This window comes from Brachyhypopomus gauderio, chromosome 1 (assembly GCF_052324685.1).
Source record: "Brachyhypopomus gauderio isolate BG-103 chromosome 1, BGAUD_0.2, whole genome shotgun sequence".
Taxonomy (NCBI): Eukaryota; Metazoa; Chordata; class Actinopteri; order Gymnotiformes; family Hypopomidae; genus Brachyhypopomus; species Brachyhypopomus gauderio.
This window is the reverse complement of record NC_135211.1, coordinates 36,270,083-36,289,963: the sequence shown is the minus strand read 5'-3', so window position 1 is coordinate 36,289,963 and position 19,881 is coordinate 36,270,083. Positions and strand designations below refer to the sequence as shown.

At 42.4% G+C, this 19,881-nt stretch overlaps 28 non-coding genes across 28 annotated transcripts; 14 read left to right on the top strand and 14 right to left on the bottom strand.

The window, feature by feature from the left end:
- The first annotated feature begins 850 nt into the window (after window positions 1-850).
- trnag-ucc (transfer RNA glycine (anticodon UCC)) lies at window positions 851-922 on the top strand. The gene has a single exon. It is a non-coding gene; the product is annotated as a tRNA-Gly (tRNA).
- A 352-nt stretch (window positions 923-1,274) lies between these two features.
- Window positions 1,275-1,346, bottom strand: trnaw-cca (transfer RNA tryptophan (anticodon CCA)). The gene has a single exon. It is a non-coding gene; the product is annotated as a tRNA-Trp (tRNA).
- A 1,733-nt stretch (window positions 1,347-3,079) lies between these two features.
- On the top strand, window positions 3,080-3,151 carry trnag-ucc (transfer RNA glycine (anticodon UCC)). Its single transcript has one exon. It is a non-coding gene; the product is annotated as a tRNA-Gly (tRNA).
- A 352-nt stretch (window positions 3,152-3,503) lies between these two features.
- On the bottom strand, window positions 3,504-3,575 carry trnaw-cca (transfer RNA tryptophan (anticodon CCA)). The gene has a single exon. It is a non-coding gene; the product is annotated as a tRNA-Trp (tRNA).
- An 815-nt stretch (window positions 3,576-4,390) lies between these two features.
- On the top strand, window positions 4,391-4,462 carry trnag-ucc (transfer RNA glycine (anticodon UCC)). The gene has a single exon. It is a non-coding gene; the product is annotated as a tRNA-Gly (tRNA).
- A 352-nt stretch (window positions 4,463-4,814) lies between these two features.
- On the bottom strand, window positions 4,815-4,886 carry trnaw-cca (transfer RNA tryptophan (anticodon CCA)). The gene has a single exon. It is a non-coding gene; the product is annotated as a tRNA-Trp (tRNA).
- An 815-nt stretch (window positions 4,887-5,701) lies between these two features.
- Window positions 5,702-5,773, top strand: trnag-ucc (transfer RNA glycine (anticodon UCC)). The gene has a single exon. It is a non-coding gene; the product is annotated as a tRNA-Gly (tRNA).
- A 352-nt stretch (window positions 5,774-6,125) lies between these two features.
- Window positions 6,126-6,197, bottom strand: trnaw-cca (transfer RNA tryptophan (anticodon CCA)). The gene has a single exon. It is a non-coding gene; the product is annotated as a tRNA-Trp (tRNA).
- An 815-nt stretch (window positions 6,198-7,012) lies between these two features.
- Window positions 7,013-7,084, top strand: trnag-ucc (transfer RNA glycine (anticodon UCC)). The gene has a single exon. It is a non-coding gene; the product is annotated as a tRNA-Gly (tRNA).
- A 352-nt stretch (window positions 7,085-7,436) lies between these two features.
- On the bottom strand, window positions 7,437-7,508 carry trnaw-cca (transfer RNA tryptophan (anticodon CCA)). The gene has a single exon. It is a non-coding gene; the product is annotated as a tRNA-Trp (tRNA).
- Window positions 7,509-8,323: 815 nt separating this feature from the next.
- trnag-ucc (transfer RNA glycine (anticodon UCC)) lies at window positions 8,324-8,395 on the top strand. The gene has a single exon. It is a non-coding gene; the product is annotated as a tRNA-Gly (tRNA).
- A 352-nt stretch (window positions 8,396-8,747) lies between these two features.
- trnaw-cca (transfer RNA tryptophan (anticodon CCA)) lies at window positions 8,748-8,819 on the bottom strand. The gene has a single exon. It is a non-coding gene; the product is annotated as a tRNA-Trp (tRNA).
- Window positions 8,820-9,634: 815 nt separating this feature from the next.
- Window positions 9,635-9,706, top strand: trnag-ucc (transfer RNA glycine (anticodon UCC)). Its single transcript has one exon. It is a non-coding gene; the product is annotated as a tRNA-Gly (tRNA).
- Window positions 9,707-10,058: 352 nt separating this feature from the next.
- trnaw-cca (transfer RNA tryptophan (anticodon CCA)) lies at window positions 10,059-10,130 on the bottom strand. The gene has a single exon. It is a non-coding gene; the product is annotated as a tRNA-Trp (tRNA).
- An 815-nt stretch (window positions 10,131-10,945) lies between these two features.
- On the top strand, window positions 10,946-11,017 carry trnag-ucc (transfer RNA glycine (anticodon UCC)). The gene has a single exon. It is a non-coding gene; the product is annotated as a tRNA-Gly (tRNA).
- Window positions 11,018-11,369: 352 nt separating this feature from the next.
- On the bottom strand, window positions 11,370-11,441 carry trnaw-cca (transfer RNA tryptophan (anticodon CCA)). The gene has a single exon. It is a non-coding gene; the product is annotated as a tRNA-Trp (tRNA).
- Window positions 11,442-12,256: 815 nt separating this feature from the next.
- On the top strand, window positions 12,257-12,328 carry trnag-ucc (transfer RNA glycine (anticodon UCC)). Its single transcript has one exon. It is a non-coding gene; the product is annotated as a tRNA-Gly (tRNA).
- Window positions 12,329-12,680: 352 nt separating this feature from the next.
- trnaw-cca (transfer RNA tryptophan (anticodon CCA)) lies at window positions 12,681-12,752 on the bottom strand. Its single transcript has one exon. It is a non-coding gene; the product is annotated as a tRNA-Trp (tRNA).
- Window positions 12,753-13,567: 815 nt separating this feature from the next.
- trnag-ucc (transfer RNA glycine (anticodon UCC)) lies at window positions 13,568-13,639 on the top strand. The gene has a single exon. It is a non-coding gene; the product is annotated as a tRNA-Gly (tRNA).
- A 352-nt stretch (window positions 13,640-13,991) lies between these two features.
- On the bottom strand, window positions 13,992-14,063 carry trnaw-cca (transfer RNA tryptophan (anticodon CCA)). The gene has a single exon. It is a non-coding gene; the product is annotated as a tRNA-Trp (tRNA).
- An 815-nt stretch (window positions 14,064-14,878) lies between these two features.
- Window positions 14,879-14,950, top strand: trnag-ucc (transfer RNA glycine (anticodon UCC)). Its single transcript has one exon. It is a non-coding gene; the product is annotated as a tRNA-Gly (tRNA).
- A 352-nt stretch (window positions 14,951-15,302) lies between these two features.
- On the bottom strand, window positions 15,303-15,374 carry trnaw-cca (transfer RNA tryptophan (anticodon CCA)). Its single transcript has one exon. It is a non-coding gene; the product is annotated as a tRNA-Trp (tRNA).
- An 815-nt stretch (window positions 15,375-16,189) lies between these two features.
- On the top strand, window positions 16,190-16,261 carry trnag-ucc (transfer RNA glycine (anticodon UCC)). Its single transcript has one exon. It is a non-coding gene; the product is annotated as a tRNA-Gly (tRNA).
- Window positions 16,262-16,613: 352 nt separating this feature from the next.
- On the bottom strand, window positions 16,614-16,685 carry trnaw-cca (transfer RNA tryptophan (anticodon CCA)). Its single transcript has one exon. It is a non-coding gene; the product is annotated as a tRNA-Trp (tRNA).
- An 815-nt stretch (window positions 16,686-17,500) lies between these two features.
- trnag-ucc (transfer RNA glycine (anticodon UCC)) lies at window positions 17,501-17,572 on the top strand. The gene has a single exon. It is a non-coding gene; the product is annotated as a tRNA-Gly (tRNA).
- A 352-nt stretch (window positions 17,573-17,924) lies between these two features.
- Window positions 17,925-17,996, bottom strand: trnaw-cca (transfer RNA tryptophan (anticodon CCA)). The gene has a single exon. It is a non-coding gene; the product is annotated as a tRNA-Trp (tRNA).
- An 815-nt stretch (window positions 17,997-18,811) lies between these two features.
- On the top strand, window positions 18,812-18,883 carry trnag-ucc (transfer RNA glycine (anticodon UCC)). The gene has a single exon. It is a non-coding gene; the product is annotated as a tRNA-Gly (tRNA).
- Window positions 18,884-19,235: 352 nt separating this feature from the next.
- On the bottom strand, window positions 19,236-19,307 carry trnaw-cca (transfer RNA tryptophan (anticodon CCA)). Its single transcript has one exon. It is a non-coding gene; the product is annotated as a tRNA-Trp (tRNA).
- Window positions 19,308-19,881: the final 574 nt, after the last annotated feature.

Below are 19,881 nucleotides of genomic sequence, written 5' to 3'. Positions count from 1 at the left end.
GGACGACCGGCAGATATCTAGCATGTTTAATATCTAGCAGTCGGCGACTGAACCTGACGACTGAAAAGTCGTGTAGTGTGAACCTGGCTTAAAGCGATCGATCGCCGGTGGTTGGCGCCAGAGCGAAATAGTAACTCATTGAATCATAGATGTAGATCGGAGATAAATAAACTAGATTTTTTTTTCAGCGTGAGAAATCGGATGTATGGCGTGTGAGCACGTGAAAACGGTCAAATGCGTGCGTCTTACGCTCATTGCGTGAGAGTTGGCAACACTGTTTTAAGTTTGTTGTGAGTCTGTTGTTGCTGTCCTTATTTGTTCGTCTATATATTCACCGGAGATTAACAATTCATTCATTGAATAGCCTACCTATCTTGAGGGGCATGCGTGTACGGAGGGAGGGTGCGGGGGAGGGGGGGGGGGGATCGAACGAACCCTTCGATCCCCCCTGGCTACGGGCCTGATCAAGTTAAAGACCTGGCAAGATTGGAACGAAGATGAGAAGAAAGTAAATGTGTTTTAGTTTAGTTTCTTATTTTTCCATGAGTATTCAAGTCTTAGTGACTACATGAAGTTTTGATTCTTCAGTTTGCGTTGAAGACAACCATTGATTGGACCTTACGGACTGTCAGCGGAAGTCCATTCCACCACCTTGTGGACTGACAGAGAAGATTCTTGTTGCATGTCTTGTCGGCATCTTGAAGGGATGGTGGCACGAATAAAGCAATAATAGAGGCTTAAAGGCAGCCAGGTGCTGTAGTGGCTTGATAAGTGCTTTTATGCATGTGAGAAGCGATCCAGTTATGGGAGACTGCAATGGCCAAGATGCAAGGTAAAGAGACATATGTAGGTGTTGGTGGTATAGTGGTGAGCATAGCTGCCTTCCAAGCAGTTGACCCGGGTTCGATTCCCGGCCAACGCATCTCATTATACATGGATACCTGATGTTATTCACAAAACGTGGTACTTTGCCACTCACGTTTATTGATGGCAACCAAAGCTCATGTTTTACAGATTGCTCCTGCTTTTTACCTTCAGAGATAACTCATGCAATACAGAACGATATAGGAGTCAACACCTTCAAAAACACTGTGCTTTAATATGTTCTGGTTACATTGACACCTTACTCACAGCTGCACAGATGACCGTGACTCTTACATCGTTTTTAAATGAAGTGATACAAAGCGTTGTTATTTCTCAAAATCAGAACGAGGCCAAAGAGACCTGCATGCTGAAGCTGCGGCCCCATTTTCATGTTGCTATAAAGAAGCTTTTGACCCCGACGTGATTTGAACACGTAACCTTCTGATCTGGAGTCAGACGCGCTACCGTTGCGCCACGAGGTCTAATACGTAGAAGTCTAGCTAAAAAAATGGAACAAGGCAGTCAGATGTTTTAGTTCAATAGCTCTTCCAATGTATTTTGATTTTTTTCATTCCCTCTCGTCTGCCTTAAAGTTTCACCAATTCAAGAGGAGAGTAATGGTGAGGGAAGAACGTACCAAAGGGAGGGAATCTTCAGGCAGAATCCCTGAGCTCTCTGCTTTCTTCTCAACCTGAGTAGTCTATGCATGATTCTGTGTTAGTATCTGTCGATTCGGCCCTTGAAAGGCAATACAGCTAAAGGTAACGTTTCTTGTTTATCATGCACCTGAGATGTAACAAAACGGAGGACCTTTCAAGAAAGGCTCTTGAGCAGAGTTACTTCAGAAAGTGAAGTAACGAAAAGAAAAACATTCTCATGTTACAATAGATTGGTGAGTGTGAAGAATAGCATCAACAGGCCCGTAGCCAGCATTCTGATGGGGGGGATCTTTTTCCCCCCAAACGTGGACTTAATGCTCTCTACTCCAATGCCCCTTAAATACACGAGCACACTTCAAACCTTTTAATTTACACATATTTTATTCATTATAAGCAAGGTTGCCAACTTTTCAAAATCACTAGGACTGAGATTTGATTTGGGGGCGGGGGTGGGTGGTGTGGTGTGTGTGTCAAACGTTGGCGGGGGTGTTATGTCTTATATGTTTCGTCTATGCTGCGCCTAATGCCCGGTTCACACTACACGATTTTAGGCTGGTTTTTTAGTCGCCGACTGTTTTTTGTAGATCGCCGACAGAAACTGTGGTCGGAGGCAAATCGGCGATCACTCGTCGCTCGCTCATTTCGTGTAGCGTGAACTGCTGAAAGACGCTCGCCGAGCCGTCGCCGACTGGTCGCCGACTCATCGCGGACGACCGGCAGATATCTAGCATGTTTAATATCTAGCAGTCGGCGACTGAACCTGACGACTGAAAAGTCGTGTAGTGTGAACCTGGCTTAAAGCGATCGATCGCCGGTGGTTGGCGCCAGAGCGAAATAGTAACTCATTGAATCATAGATGTAGATCGGAGATAAATAAACTAGATTTTTTTTTCAGCGTGAGAAATCGGATGTATGGCGTGTGAGCACGTGAAAACGGTCAAATGCGTGCGTCTTACGCTCATTGCGTGAGAGTTGGCAACACTGTTTTAAGTTTGTTGTGAGTCTGTTGTTGCTGTCCTTATTTGTTCGTCTATATATTCACCGGAGATTAACAATTCATTCATTGAATAGCCTACCTATCTTGAGGGGCATGCGTGTACGGAGGGAGGGTGCGGGGGAGGGGGGGGGGGATCGAACGAACCCTTCGATCCCCCCTGGCTACGGGCCTGATCAAGTTAAAGACCTGGCAAGATTGGAACGAAGATGAGAAGAAAGTAAATGTGTTTTAGTTTAGTTTCTTATTTTTCCATGAGTATTCAAGTCTTAGTGACTACATGAAGTTTTGATTCTTCAGTTTGCGTTGAAGACAACCATTGATTGGACCTTACGGACTGTCAGCGGAAGTCCATTCCACCACCTTGTGGACTGACAGAGAAGATTCTTGTTGCATGTCTTGTCGGCATCTTGAAGGGATGGTGGCACGAATAAAGCAATAATAGAGGCTTAAAGGCAGCCAGGTGCTGTAGTGGCTTGATAAGTGCTTTTATGCATGTGAGAAGCGATCCAGTTATGGGAGACTGCAATGGCCAAGATGCAAGGTAAAGAGACATATGTAGGTGTTGGTGGTATAGTGGTGAGCATAGCTGCCTTCCAAGCAGTTGACCCGGGTTCGATTCCCGGCCAACGCATCTCATTATACATGGATACCTGATGTTATTCACAAAACGTGGTACTTTGCCACTCACGTTTATTGATGGCAACCAAAGCTCATGTTTTACAGATTGCTCCTGCTTTTTACCTTCAGAGATAACTCATGCAATACAGAACGATATAGGAGTCAACACCTTCAAAAACACTGTGCTTTAATATGTTCTGGTTACATTGACACCTTACTCACAGCTGCACAGATGACCGTGACTCTTACATCGTTTTTAAATGAAGTGATACAAAGCGTTGTTATTTCTCAAAATCAGAACGAGGCCAAAGAGACCTGCATGCTGAAGCTGCGGCCCCATTTTCATGTTGCTATAAAGAAGCTTTTGACCCCGACGTGATTTGAACACGTAACCTTCTGATCTGGAGTCAGACGCGCTACCGTTGCGCCACGAGGTCTAATACGTAGAAGTCTAGCTAAAAAAATGGAACAAGGCAGTCAGATGTTTTAGTTCAATAGCTCTTCCAATGTATTTTGATTTTTTTCATTCCCTCTCGTCTGCCTTAAAGTTTCACCAATTCAAGAGGAGAGTAATGGTGAGGGAAGAACGTACCAAAGGGAGGGAATCTTCAGGCAGAATCCCTGAGCTCTCTGCTTTCTTCTCAACCTGAGTAGTCTATGCATGATTCTGTGTTAGTATCTGTCGATTCGGCCCTTGAAAGGCAATACAGCTAAAGGTAACTTTTCTTGTTTATCATGCACCTGAGATGTAACAAAACGGAGGACCTTTCAAGAAAGGCTCTTGAGCAGAGTTACTTCAGAAAGTGAAGTAACGAAAAGAAAAACTTTCTCATGTTACAATAGATTGGTGAGTGTGAAGAATAGCATCAAGTTAAAGACCTGGCAAGATTGGAACGAAGATGAGAAGAAAGTAAATGTGTTTTAGTTTAGTTTCTTATTTTTCCATGAGTATTCAAGTCTTAGTGACTACATAAAGTTTTGATTCTTCAGTTTGCGTTGAAGACAACCATTGATTGGACCTTACGGACTGTCAGCGGAAGTCCATTCCACCACCTTGTGGACTGACAGAGAAGATTCTTGTTGCATGTCTTGTCGGCATCTTGAAGGGATGGTGGCACGAATAAAGCAATAATAGAGGCTTAAAGGCAGCCAGGTGCTGTAGTGGCTTGATAAGTGCTTTTATGCATGTGAGAAGCGATCCAGTTATGGGAGACTGCAATGGCCAAGATGCAAGGTAAAGAGATATATGTAGGTGTTGGTGGTATAGTGGTGAGCATAGCTGCCTTCCAAGCAGTTGACCCGGGTTCGATTCCCGGCCAACGCATCTCATTATACATGGATACCTGATGTTATTCACAAAACGTGGTACTTTGCCACTCACGTTTATTGATGGCAACCAAAGCTCATGTTTTACAGATTGCTCCTGCTTTTTACCTTCAGAGATAACTCATGCAATACAGAACGATATAGGAGTCAACACCTTCAAAAACACTGTGCTTTAATATGTTCTGGTTACATTGACACCTTACTCACAGCTGCACAGATGACCGTGACTCTTACATCGTTTTTAAATGAAGTGATACAAAGCGTTGTTATTTCTCAAAATCAGAACGAGGCCAAAGAGACCTGCATGCTGAAGCTGCGGCCCCATTTTCATGTTGCTTTAAAGAAGCTTTTGACCCCGACGTGATTTGAACACATAACCTTCTGATCTGGAGTCAGACGCGCTACCGTTGCGCCACGAGGTCTAATACGTAGAAGTCTAGCTAAAAAAATGGAACAAGGCAGTCAGATGTTTTAGTTCAATAGCTCTTCCAATGTATTTTGATTTTTTTCATTCCCTCTCGTCTGCCTTAAAGTTTCACCAATTCAAGAGGAGAGTAATGGTGAGGGAAGAACGTACCAAAGGGAGGGAATCTTCAGGCAGAATCCCTGAGCTCTCTGCTTTCTTCTCAACCTGAGTAGTCTATGCATGATTCTGTGTTAGTATCTGTCGATTCGGCCCTTGAAAGGCAATACAGCTAAAGGTAACTTTTCTTGTTTATCATGCACCTGAGATGTAACAAAACGGAGGACCTTTCAAGAAAGGCTCTTGAGCAGAGTTACTTCAGAAAGTGAAGTAACGAAAAGAAAAACTTTCTCATGTTACAATAGATTGGTGAGTGTGAAGAATAGCATCAAGTTAAAGACCTGGCAAGATTGGAACGAAGATGAGAAGAAAGTAAATGTGTTTTAGTTTAGTTTCTTATTTTTCCATGAGTATTCAAGTCTTAGTGACTACATAAAGTTTTGATTCTTCAGTTTGCGTTGAAGACAACCATTGATTGGACCTTACGGACTGTCAGCGGAAGTCCATTCCACCACCTTGTGGACTGACAGAGAAGATTCTTGTTGCATGTCTTGTCGGCATCTTGAAGGGATGGTGGCACGAATAAAGCAATAATAGAGGCTTAAAGGCAGCCAGGTGCTGTAGTGGCTTGATAAGTGCTTTTATGCATGTGAGAAGCGATCCAGTTATGGGAGACTGCAATGGCCAAGATGCAAGGTAAAGAGACATATGTAGGTGTTGGTGGTATAGTGGTGAGCATAGCTGCCTTCCAAGCAGTTGACCCGGGTTCGATTCCCGGCCAACGCATCTCATTATACATGGATACCTGATGTTATTCACAAAACGTGGTACTTTGCCACTCACGTTTATTGATGGCAACCAAAGCTCATGTTTTACAGATTGCTCCTGCTTTTTACCTTCAGAGATAACTCATGCAATACAGAACGATATAGGAGTCAACACCTTCAAAAACACTGTGCTTTAATATGTTCTGGTTACATTGACACCTTACTCACAGCTGCACAGATGACCGTGACTCTTACATCGTTTTTAAATGAAGTGATACAAAGCGTTGTTATTTCTCAAAATCAGAACGAGGCCAAAGAGACCTGCATGCTGAAGCTGCGGCCCCATTTTCATGTTGCTTTAAAGAAGCTTTTGACCCCGACGTGATTTGAACACGTAACCTTCTGATCTGGAGTCAGACGCGCTACCGTTGCGCCACGAGGTCTAATACGTAGAAGTCTAGCTAAAAAAATGGAACAAGGCAGTCAGATGTTTTAGTTCAATAGCTCTTCCAATGTATTTTGATTTTTTTCATTCCCTCTCGTCTGCCTTAAAGTTTCACCAATTCAAGAGGAGAGTAATGGTGAGGGAAGAACGTACCAAAGGGAGGGAATCTTCAGGCAGAATCCCTGAGCTCTCTGCTTTCTTCTCAACCTGAGTAGTCTATGCATGATTCTGTGTTAGTATCTGTCGATTCGGCCCTTGAAAGGCAATACAGCTAAAGGTAACTTTTCTTGTTTATCATGCACCTGAGATGTAACAAAACGGAGGACCTTTCAAGAAAGGCTCTTGAGCAGAGTTACTTCAGAAAGTGAAGTAACGAAAAGAAAAACTTTCTCATGTTACAATAGATTGGTGAGTGTGAAGAATAGCATCAAGTTAAAGACCTGGCAAGATTGGAACGAAGATGAGAAGAAAGTAAATGTGTTTTAGTTTAGTTTCTTATTTTTCCATGAGTATTCAAGTCTTAGTGACTACATAAAGTTTTGATTCTTCAGTTTGCGTTGAAGACAACCATTGATTGGACCTTACGGACTGTCAGCGGAAGTCCATTCCACCACCTTGTGGACTGACAGAGAAGATTCTTGTTGCATGTCTTGTCGGCATCTTGAAGGGATGGTGGCACGAATAAAGCAATAATAGAGGCTTAAAGGCAGCCAGGTGCTGTAGTGGCTTGATAAGTGCTTTTATGCATGTGAGAAGCGATCCAGTTATGGGAGACTGCAATGGCCAAGATGCAAGGTAAAGAGACATATGTAGGCGTTGGTGGTATAGTGGTGAGCGTAGCTGCCTTCCAAGCAGTTGACCCGGGTTCGATTCCCGGCCAACGCATCTCATTATACATGGATACCTGATATTATTCACAAAACGTGGTACTTTGCCACTCACGTTTATTGATGGCAACCAAAGCTCATGTTTTACAGATTGCTCCTGCTTTTTACCTTCAGAGATAACTCATGCAATACAGAACGATATAGGAGTCAACACCTTCAAAAACACTGTGCTTTAATATGTTCTGGTTACATTGACACCTTACTCACAGCTGCACAGATGACCGTGACTCTTACATCGTTTTTAAATGAAGTGATACAAAGCGTTGTTATTTCTCAAAATCAGAACGAGGCCAAAGAGACCTGCATGCTGAAGCTGCGGCCCCATTTTCATGTTGCTATAAAGAAGCTTTTGACCCCGACGTGATTTGAACACGTAACCTTCTGATCTGGAGTCAGACGCGCTACCGTTGCGCCACGAGGTCTAATACGTAGAAGTCTAGCTAAAAAAATGGAACAAGGCAGTCAGATGTTTTAGTTCAATAGCTCTTCCAATGTATTTTGATTTTTTTCATTCCCTCTCGTCTGCCTTAAAGTTTCACCAATTCAAGAGGAGAGTAATGGTGAGGGAAGAACGTACCAAAGGGAGGGAATCTTCAGGCAGAATCCCTGAGCTCTCTGCTTTCTTCTCAACCTGAGTAGTCTATGCATGATTCTGTGTTAGTATCTGTCGATTCGGCCCTTGAAAGGCAATACAGCTAAAGGTAACTTTTCTTGTTTATCATGCACCTGAGATGTAACAAAACGGAGGACCTTTCAAGAAAGGCTCTTGAGCAGAGTTACTTCAGAAAGTGAAGTAACGAAAAGAAAAACTTTCTCATGTTACAATAGATTGGTGAGTGTGAAGAATAGCATCAAGTTAAAGACCTGGCAAGATTGGAACGAAGATGAGAAGAAAGTAAATGTGTTTTAGTTTAGTTTCTTATTTTTCCATGAGTATTCAAGTCTTAGTGACTACATAAAGTTTTGATTCTTCAGTTTGCGTTGAAGACAACCATTGATTGGACCTTACGGACTGTCAGCGGAAGTCCATTCCACCACCTTGTGGACTGACAGAGAAGATTCTTGTTGCATGTCTTGTCGGCATCTTGAAGGGATGGTGGCACGAATAAAGCAATAATAGAGGCTTAAAGGCAGCCAGGTGCTGTAGTGGCTTGATAAGTGCTTTTATGCATGTGAGAAGCGATCCAGTTATGGGAGACTGCAATGGCCAAGATGCAAGGTAAAGAGATATATGTAGGTGTTGGTGGTATAGTGGTGAGCATAGCTGCCTTCCAAGCAGTTGACCCGGGTTCGATTCCCGGCCAACGCATCTCATTATACATGGATACCTGATGTTATTCACAAAACGTGGTACTTTGCCACTCACGTTTATTGATGGCAACCAAAGCTCATGTTTTACAGATTGCTCCTGCTTTTTACCTTCAGAGATAACTCATGCAATACAGAACGATATAGGAGTCAACACCTTCAAAAACACTGTGCTTTAATATGTTCTGGTTACATTGACACCTTACTCACAGCTGCACAGATGACCGTGACTCTTACATCGTTTTTAAATGAAGTGATACAAAGCGTTGTTATTTCTCAAAATCAGAACGAGGCCAAAGAGACCTGCATGCTGAAGCTGCGGCCCCATTTTCATGTTGCTTTAAAGAAGCTTTTGACCCCGACGTGATTTGAACACATAACCTTCTGATCTGGAGTCAGACGCGCTACCGTTGCGCCACGAGGTCTAATACGTAGAAGTCTAGCTAAAAAAATGGAACAAGGCAGTCAGATGTTTTAGTTCAATAGCTCTTCCAATGTATTTTGATTTTTTTCATTCCCTCTCGTCTGCCTTAAAGTTTCACCAATTCAAGAGGAGAGTAATGGTGAGGGAAGAACGTACCAAAGGGAGGGAATCTTCAGGCAGAATCCCTGAGCTCTCTGCTTTCTTCTCAACCTGAGTAGTCTATGCATGATTCTGTGTTAGTATCTGTCGATTCGGCCCTTGAAAGGCAATACAGCTAAAGGTAACTTTTCTTGTTTATCATGCACCTGAGATGTAACAAAACGGAGGACCTTTCAAGAAAGGCTCTTGAGCAGAGTTACTTCAGAAAGTGAAGTAACGAAAAGAAAAACTTTCTCATGTTACAATAGATTGGTGAGTGTGAAGAATAGCATCAAGTTAAAGACCTGGCAAGATTGGAACGAAGATGAGAAGAAAGTAAATGTGTTTTAGTTTAGTTTCTTATTTTTCCATGAGTATTCAAGTCTTAGTGACTACATAAAGTTTTGATTCTTCAGTTTGCGTTGAAGACAACCATTGATTGGACCTTACGGACTGTCAGCGGAAGTCCATTCCACCACCTTGTGGACTGACAGAGAAGATTCTTGTTGCATGTCTTGTCGGCATCTTGAAGGGATGGTGGCACGAATAAAGCAATAATAGAGGCTTAAAGGCAGCCAGGTGCTGTAGTGGCTTGATAAGTGCTTTTATGCATGTGAGAAGCGATCCAGTTATGGGAGACTGCAATGGCCAAGATGCAAGGTAAAGAGACATATGTAGGTGTTGGTGGTATAGTGGTGAGCATAGCTGCCTTCCAAGCAGTTGACCCGGGTTCGATTCCCGGCCAACGCATCTCATTATACATGGATACCTGATGTTATTCACAAAACGTGGTACTTTGCCACTCACGTTTATTGATGGCAACCAAAGCTCATGTTTTACAGATTGCTCCTGCTTTTTACCTTCAGAGATAACTCATGCAATACAGAACGATATAGGAGTCAACACCTTCAAAAACACTGTGCTTTAATATGTTCTGGTTACATTGACACCTTACTCACAGCTGCACAGATGACCGTGACTCTTACATCGTTTTTAAATGAAGTGATACAAAGCGTTGTTATTTCTCAAAATCAGAACGAGGCCAAAGAGACCTGCATGCTGAAGCTGCGGCCCCATTTTCATGTTGCTTTAAAGAAGCTTTTGACCCCGACGTGATTTGAACACGTAACCTTCTGATCTGGAGTCAGACGCGCTACCGTTGCGCCACGAGGTCTAATACGTAGAAGTCTAGCTAAAAAAATGGAACAAGGCAGTCAGATGTTTTAGTTCAATAGCTCTTCCAATGTATTTTGATTTTTTTCATTCCCTCTCGTCTGCCTTAAAGTTTCACCAATTCAAGAGGAGAGTAATGGTGAGGGAAGAACGTACCAAAGGGAGGGAATCTTCAGGCAGAATCCCTGAGCTCTCTGCTTTCTTCTCAACCTGAGTAGTCTATGCATGATTCTGTGTTAGTATCTGTCGATTCGGCCCTTGAAAGGCAATACAGCTAAAGGTAACTTTTCTTGTTTATCATGCACCTGAGATGTAACAAAACGGAGGACCTTTCAAGAAAGGCTCTTGAGCAGAGTTACTTCAGAAAGTGAAGTAACGAAAAGAAAAACTTTCTCATGTTACAATAGATTGGTGAGTGTGAAGAATAGCATCAAGTTAAAGACCTGGCAAGATTGGAACGAAGATGAGAAGAAAGTAAATGTGTTTTAGTTTAGTTTCTTATTTTTCCATGAGTATTCAAGTCTTAGTGACTACATAAAGTTTTGATTCTTCAGTTTGCGTTGAAGACAACCATTGATTGGACCTTACGGACTGTCAGCGGAAGTCCATTCCACCACCTTGTGGACTGACAGAGAAGATTCTTGTTGCATGTCTTGTCGGCATCTTGAAGGGATGGTGGCACGAATAAAGCAATAATAGAGGCTTAAAGGCAGCCAGGTGCTGTAGTGGCTTGATAAGTGCTTTTATGCATGTGAGAAGCGATCCAGTTATGGGAGACTGCAATGGCCAAGATGCAAGGTAAAGAGACATATGTAGGCGTTGGTGGTATAGTGGTGAGCGTAGCTGCCTTCCAAGCAGTTGACCCGGGTTCGATTCCCGGCCAACGCATCTCATTATACATGGATACCTGATATTATTCACAAAACGTGGTACTTTGCCACTCACGTTTATTGATGGCAACCAAAGCTCATGTTTTACAGATTGCTCCTGCTTTTTACCTTCAGAGATAACTCATGCAATACAGAACGATATAGGAGTCAACACCTTCAAAAACACTGTGCTTTAATATGTTCTGGTTACATTGACACCTTACTCACAGCTGCACAGATGACCGTGACTCTTACATCGTTTTTAAATGAAGTGATACAAAGCGTTGTTATTTCTCAAAATCAGAACGAGGCCAAAGAGACCTGCATGCTGAAGCTGCGGCCCCATTTTCATGTTGCTATAAAGAAGCTTTTGACCCCGACGTGATTTGAACACGTAACCTTCTGATCTGGAGTCAGACGCGCTACCGTTGCGCCACGAGGTCTAATACGTAGAAGTCTAGCTAAAAAAATGGAACAAGGCAGTCAGATGTTTTAGTTCAATAGCTCTTCCAATGTATTTTGATTTTTTTCATTCCCTCTCGTCTGCCTTAAAGTTTCACCAATTCAAGAGGAGAGTAATGGTGAGGGAAGAACGTACCAAAGGGAGGGAATCTTCAGGCAGAATCCCTGAGCTCTCTGCTTTCTTCTCAACCTGAGTAGTCTATGCATGATTCTGTGTTAGTATCTGTCGATTCGGCCCTTGAAAGGCAATACAGCTAAAGGTAACTTTTCTTGTTTATCATGCACCTGAGATGTAACAAAACGGAGGACCTTTCAAGAAAGGCTCTTGAGCAGAGTTACTTCAGAAAGTGAAGTAACGAAAAGAAAAACTTTCTCATGTTACAATAGATTGGTGAGTGTGAAGAATAGCATCAAGTTAAAGACCTGGCAAGATTGGAACGAAGATGAGAAGAAAGTAAATGTGTTTTAGTTTAGTTTCTTATTTTTCCATGAGTATTCAAGTCTTAGTGACTACATAAAGTTTTGATTCTTCAGTTTGCGTTGAAGACAACCATTGATTGGACCTTACGGACTGTCAGCGGAAGTCCATTCCACCACCTTGTGGACTGACAGAGAAGATTCTTGTTGCATGTCTTGTCGGCATCTTGAAGGGATGGTGGCACGAATAAAGCAATAATAGAGGCTTAAAGGCAGCCAGGTGCTGTAGTGGCTTGATAAGTGCTTTTATGCATGTGAGAAGCGATCCAGTTATGGGAGACTGCAATGGCCAAGATGCAAGGTAAAGAGATATATGTAGGTGTTGGTGGTATAGTGGTGAGCATAGCTGCCTTCCAAGCAGTTGACCCGGGTTCGATTCCCGGCCAACGCATCTCATTATACATGGATACCTGATGTTATTCACAAAACGTGGTACTTTGCCACTCACGTTTATTGATGGCAACCAAAGCTCATGTTTTACAGATTGCTCCTGCTTTTTACCTTCAGAGATAACTCATGCAATACAGAACGATATAGGAGTCAACACCTTCAAAAACACTGTGCTTTAATATGTTCTGGTTACATTGACACCTTACTCACAGCTGCACAGATGACCGTGACTCTTACATCGTTTTTAAATGAAGTGATACAAAGCGTTGTTATTTCTCAAAATCAGAACGAGGCCAAAGAGACCTGCATGCTGAAGCTGCGGCCCCATTTTCATGTTGCTTTAAAGAAGCTTTTGACCCCGACGTGATTTGAACACATAACCTTCTGATCTGGAGTCAGACGCGCTACCGTTGCGCCACGAGGTCTAATACGTAGAAGTCTAGCTAAAAAAATGGAACAAGGCAGTCAGATGTTTTAGTTCAATAGCTCTTCCAATGTATTTTGATTTTTTTCATTCCCTCTCGTCTGCCTTAAAGTTTCACCAATTCAAGAGGAGAGTAATGGTGAGGGAAGAACGTACCAAAGGGAGGGAATCTTCAGGCAGAATCCCTGAGCTCTCTGCTTTCTTCTCAACCTGAGTAGTCTATGCATGATTCTGTGTTAGTATCTGTCGATTCGGCCCTTGAAAGGCAATACAGCTAAAGGTAACTTTTCTTGTTTATCATGCACCTGAGATGTAATAAAACGGAGGACCTTTCAAGAAAGGCTCTTGAGCAGAGTTACTTCAGAAAGTGAAGTAACGAAAAGAAAAACTTTCTCATGTTACAATAGATTGGTGAGTGTGAAGAATAGCATCAAGTTAAAGACCTGGCAAGATTGGAACGAAGATGAGAAGAAAGTAAATGTGTTTTAGTTTAGTTTCTTATTTTTCCATGAGTATTCAAGTCTTAGTGACTACATAAAGTTTTGATTCTTCAGTTTGCGTTGAAGACAACCATTGATTGGACCTTACGGACTGTCAGCGGAAGTCCATTCCACCACCTTGTGGACTGACAGAGAAGATTCTTGTTGCATGTCTTGTCGGCATCTTGAAGGGATGGTGGCACGAATAAAGCAATAATAGAGGCTTAAAGGCAGCCAGGTGCTGTAGTGGCTTGATAAGTGCTTTTATGCATGTGAGAAGCGATCCAGTTATGGGAGACTGCAATGGCCAAGATGCAAGGTAAAGAGACATATGTAGGTGTTGGTGGTATAGTGGTGAGCATAGCTGCCTTCCAAGCAGTTGACCCGGGTTCGATTCCCGGCCAACGCATCTCATTATACATGGATACCTGATGTTATTCACAAAACGTGGTACTTTGCCACTCACGTTTATTGATGGCAACCAAAGCTCATGTTTTACAGATTGCTCCTGCTTTTTACCTTCAGAGATAACTCATGCAATACAGAACGATATAGGAGTCAACACCTTCAAAAACACTGTGCTTTAATATGTTCTGGTTACATTGACACCTTACTCACAGCTGCACAGATGACCGTGACTCTTACATCGTTTTTAAATGAAGTGATACAAAGCGTTGTTATTTCTCAAAATCAGAACGAGGCCAAAGAGACCTGCATGCTGAAGCTGCGGCCCCATTTTCATGTTGCTTTAAAGAAGCTTTTGACCCCGACGTGATTTGAACACGTAACCTTCTGATCTGGAGTCAGACGCGCTACCGTTGCGCCACGAGGTCTAATACGTAGAAGTCTAGCTAAAAAAATGGAACAAGGCAGTCAGATGTTTTAGTTCAATAGCTCTTCCAATGTATTTTGATTTTTTTCATTCCCTCTCGTCTGCCTTAAAGTTTCACCAATTCAAGAGGAGAGTAATGGTGAGGGAAGAACGTACCAAAGGGAGGGAATCTTCAGGCAGAATCCCTGAGCTCTCTGCTTTCTTCTCAACCTGAGTAGTCTATGCATGATTCTGTGTTAGTATCTGTCGATTCGGCCCTTGAAAGGCAATACAGCTAAAGGTAACTTTTCTTGTTTATCATGCACCTGAGATGTAACAAAACGGAGGACCTTTCAAGAAAGGCTCTTGAGCAGAGTTACTTCAGAAAGTGAAGTAACGAAAAGAAAAACTTTCTCATGTTACAATAGATTGGTGAGTGTGAAGAATAGCATCAAGTTAAAGACCTGGCAAGATTGGAACGAAGATGAGAAGAAAGTAAATGTGTTTTAGTTTAGTTTCTTATTTTTCCATGAGTATTCAAGTCTTAGTGACTACATAAAGTTTTGATTCTTCAGTTTGCGTTGAAGACAACCATTGATTGGACCTTACGGACTGTCAGCGGAAGTCCATTCCACCACCTTGTGGACTGACAGAGAAGATTCTTGTTGCATGTCTTGTCGGCATCTTGAAGGGATGGTGGCACGAATAAAGCAATAATAGAGGCTTAAAGGCAGCCAGGTGCTGTAGTGGCTTGATAAGTGCTTTTATGCATGTGAGAAGCGATCCAGTTATGGGAGACTGCAATGGCCAAGATGCAAGGTAAAGAGACATATGTAGGCGTTGGTGGTATAGTGGTGAGCGTAGCTGCCTTCCAAGCAGTTGACCCGGGTTCGATTCCCGGCCAACGCATCTCATTATACATGGATACCTGATATTATTCACAAAACGTGGTACTTTGCCACTCACGTTTATTGATGGCAACCAAAGCTCATGTTTTACAGATTGCTCCTGCTTTTTACCTTCAGAGATAACTCATGCAATACAGAACGATATAGGAGTCAACACCTTCAAAAACACTGTGCTTTAATATGTTCTGGTTACATTGACACCTTACTCACAGCTGCACAGATGACCGTGACTCTTACATCGTTTTTAAATGAAGTGATACAAAGCGTTGTTATTTCTCAAAATCAGAACGAGGCCAAAGAGACCTGCATGCTGAAGCTGCGGCCCCATTTTCATGTTGCTATAAAGAAGCTTTTGACCCCGACGTGATTTGAACACGTAACCTTCTGATCTGGAGTCAGACGCGCTACCGTTGCGCCACGAGGTCTAATACGTAGAAGTCTAGCTAAAAAAATGGAACAAGGCAGTCAGATGTTTTAGTTCAATAGCTCTTCCAATGTATTTTGATTTTTTTCATTCCCTCTCGTCTGCCTTAAAGTTTCACCAATTCAAGAGGAGAGTAATGGTGAGGGAAGAACGTACCAAAGGGAGGGAATCTTCAGGCAGAATCCCTGAGCTCTCTGCTTTCTTCTCAACCTGAGTAGTCTATGCATGATTCTGTGTTAGTATCTGTCGATTCGGCCCTTGAAAGGCAATACAGCTAAAGGTAACTTTTCTTGTTTATCATGCACCTGAGATGTAACAAAACGGAGGACCTTTCAAGAAAGGCTCTTGAGCAGAGTTACTTCAGAAAGTGAAGTAACGAAAAGAAAAACTTTCTCATGTTACAATAGATTGGTGAGTGTGAAGAATAGCATCAAGTTAAAGACCTGGCAAGATTGGAACGAAGATGAGAAGAAAGTAAATGTGTTTTAGTTTAGTTTCTTATTTTTCCATGAGTATTCAAGTCTTAGTGACTACATAAAGTTTTGATTCTTCAGTTTGCGTTGAAGACAACCATTGATTGGACCTTACGGACTGTCAGCGGAAGTCCATTCCACCACCTTGTGGACTGACAGAGAAGATTCTTGTTGCATGTCTTGTCGGCATCTTGAAGGGATGGTGGCACGAATAAAGCAATAATAGAGGCTTAAAGGCAGCCAGGTGCTGTAGTGGCTTGATAAGTGCTTTTATGCATGTGAGAAGCGATCCAGTTATGGGAGACTGCAATGGCCAAGATGCAAGGTAAAGAGACATATGTAGGTGTTGGTGGTATAGTGGTGAGCATAGCTGCCTTCCAAGCAGTTGACCCGGGTTCGATTCCCGGCCAACGCATCTCATTATACATGGATACCTGATGTTATTCACAAAACGTGGTACTTTGCCACTCACGTTTATTGATGGCAACCAAAGCTCATGTTTTACAGATTGCTCCTGCTTTTTACCTTCAGAGATAACTCATGCAATACAGAACGATATAGGAGTCAACACCTTCAAAAACACTGTGCTTTAATATGTTCTGGTTACATTGACACCTTACTCACAGCTGCACAGATGACCGTGACTCTTACATCGTTTTTAAATGAAGTGATACAAAGCGTTGTTATTTCTCAAAATCAGAACGAGGCCAAAGAGACCTGCATGCTGAAGCTGCGGCCCCATTTTCATGTTGCTTTAAAGAAGCTTTTGACCCCGACGTGATTTGAACACGTAACCTTCTGATCTGGAGTCAGACGCGCTACCGTTGCGCCACGAGGTCTAATACGTAGAAGTCTAGCTAAAAAAATGGAACAAGGCAGTCAGATGTTTTAGTTCAATAGCTCTTCCAATGTATTTTGATTTTTTTCATTCCCTCTCGTCTGCCTTAAAGTTTCACCAATTCAAGAGGAGAGTAATGGTGAGGGAAGAACGTACCAAAGGGAGGGAATCTTCAGGCAGAATCCCTGAGCTCTCTGCTTTCTTCTCAACCTGAGTAGTCTATGCATGATTCTGTGTTAGTATCTGTCGATTCGGCCCTTGAAAGGCAATACAGCTAAAGGTAACTTTTCTTGTTTATCATGCACCTGAGATGTAACAAAACGGAGGACCTTTCAAGAAAGGCTCTTGAGCAGAGTTACTTCAGAAAGTGAAGTAACGAAAAGAAAAACTTTCTCATGTTACAATAGATTGGTGAGTGTGAAGAATAGCATCAAGTTAAAGACCTGGCAAGATTGGAACGAAGATGAGAAGAAAGTAAATGTGTTTTAGTTTAGTTTCTTATTTTTCCATGAGTATTCAAGTCTTAGTGACTACATAAAGTTTTGATTCTTCAGTTTGCGTTGAAGACAACCATTGATTGGACCTTACGGACTGTCAGCGGAAGTCCATTCCACCACCTTGTGGACTGACAGAGAAGATTCTTGTTGCATGTCTTGTCGGCATCTTGAAGGGATGGTGGCACGAATAAAGCAATAATAGAGGCTTAAAGGCAGCCAGGTGCTGTAGTGGCTTGATAAGTGCTTTTATGCATGTGAGAAGCGATCCAGTTATGGGAGACTGCAATGGCCAAGATGCAAGGTAAAGAGACATATGTAGGTGTTGGTGGTATAGTGGTGAGCATAGCTGCCTTCCAAGCAGTTGACCCGGGTTCGATTCCCGGCCAACGCATCTCATTATACATGGATACCTGATGTTATTCACAAAACGTGGTACTTTGCCACTCACGTTTATTGATGGCAACCAAAGCTCATGTTTTACAGATTGCTCCTGCTTTTTACCTTCAGAGATAACTCATGCAATACAGAACGATATAGGAGTCAACACCTTCAAAAACACTGTGCTTTAATATGTTCTGGTTACATTGACACCTTACTCACAGCTGCACAGATGACCGTGACTCTTACATCGTTTTTAAATGAAGTGATACAAAGCGTTGTTATTTCTCAAAATCAGAACGAGGCCAAAGAGACCTGCATGCTGAAGCTGCGGCCCCATTTTCATGTTGCTTTAAAGAAGCTTTTGACCCCGACGTGATTTGAACACGTAACCTTCTGATCTGGAGTCAGACGCGCTACCGTTGCGCCACGAGGTCTAATACGTAGAAGTCTAGCTAAAAAAATGGAACAAGGCAGTCAGATGTTTTAGTTCAATAGCTCTTCCAATGTATTTTGATTTTTTTCATTCCCTCTCGTCTGCCTTAAAGTTTCACCAATTCAAGAGGAGAGTAATGGTGAGGGAAGAACGTACCAAAGGGAGGGAATCTTCAGGCAGAATCCCTGAGCTCTCTGCTTTCTTCTCAACCTGAGTAGTCTATGCATGATTCTGTGTTAGTATCTGTCGATTCGGCCCTTGAAAGGCAATACAGCTAAAGGTAACTTTTCTTGTTTATCATGCACCTGAGATGTAACAAAACGGAGGACCTTTCAAGAAAGGCTCTTGAGCAGAGTTACTTCAGAAAGTGAAGTAACGAAAAGAAAAACTTTCTCATGTTACAATAGATTGGTGAGTGTGAAGAATAGCATCAAGTTAAAGACCTGGCAAGATTGGAACGAAGATGAGAAGAAAGTAAATGTGTTTTAGTTTAGTTTCTTATTTTTCCATGAGTATTCAAGTCTTAGTGACTACATAAAGTTTTGATTCTTCAGTTTGCGTTGAAGACAACCATTGATTGGACCTTACGGACTGTCAGCGGAAGTCCATTCCACCACCTTGTGGACTGACAGAGAAGATTCTTGTTGCATGTCTTGTCGGCATCTTGAAGGGATGGTGGCACGAATAAAGCAATAATAGAGGCTTAAAGGCAGCCAGGTGCTGTAGTGGCTTGATAAGTGCTTTTATGCATGTGAGAAGCGATCCAGTTATGGGAGACTGCAATGGCCAAGATGCAAGGTAAAGAGACATATGTAGGCGTTGGTGGTATAGTGGTGAGCGTAGCTGCCTTCCAAGCAGTTGACCCGGGTTCGATTCCCGGCCAACGCATCTCATTATACATGGATACCTGATATTATTCACAAAACGTGGTACTTTGCCACTCACGTTTATTGATGGCAACCAAAGCTCATGTTTTACAGATTGCTCCTGCTTTTTACCTTCAGAGATAACTCATGCAATACAGAACGATATAGGAGTCAACACCTTCAAAAACACTGTGCTTTAATATGTTCTGGTTACATTGACACCTTACTCACAGCTGCACAGATGACCGTGACTCTTACATCGTTTTTAAATGAAGTGATACAAAGCGTTGTTATTTCTCAAAATCAGAATGAGGCCAAAGAGACCTGCATGCTGAAGCTGCGGCCCCATTTTCATGTTGCTATAAAGATGCTTTTGACCGCGACGTGATTTGAACACGTAACCTTCTGATCTGGAGTCAGACGCGCTACCGTTGCGCCACGAGGTCTAATACGTAGAAGTCTAGCTAAAAAAATGGAACAAGGCAGTCAGATGTTTTAGTTCAATAGCTCTTCCAATGTATTTTGATTTTTTTCATTCCCTCTCGTCTGCCTTAAAGTTTCACCAATTCAAGAGGAGAGTAATGGTGAGGGAAGAACGTACCAAAGGGAGGGAATCTTCAGGCAGAATCCCTGAGCTCTCTGCTTTCTTCTCAACCTGAGTAGTCTATGCATGATTCTGTGTTAGTATCTGTCGATTCGGCCCTTGAAAGGCAATACAGCTAAAGGTAACGTTTCTTGTTTATCATGCACCTGAGATGTAACAAAACGGAGGACCTTTCAAGAAAGGCTCTTGAGCAGAGTTACTTCAGAAAGTGAAGTAACGAAAAGAAAAACATTCTCATGTTACAATAGATTGGTGAGTGTGAAGAATAGCATCAAGTTAAAGACCTGGCAAGATTGGAACGAAGATGAGAAGAAAGTAAATGTGTTTTAGTTTAGTTTCTTATTTTTCCATGAGTATTCAAGTCTTAGTGACTACATAAAGTTTTGATTCTTCAGTTTGCGTTGAAGACAACCATT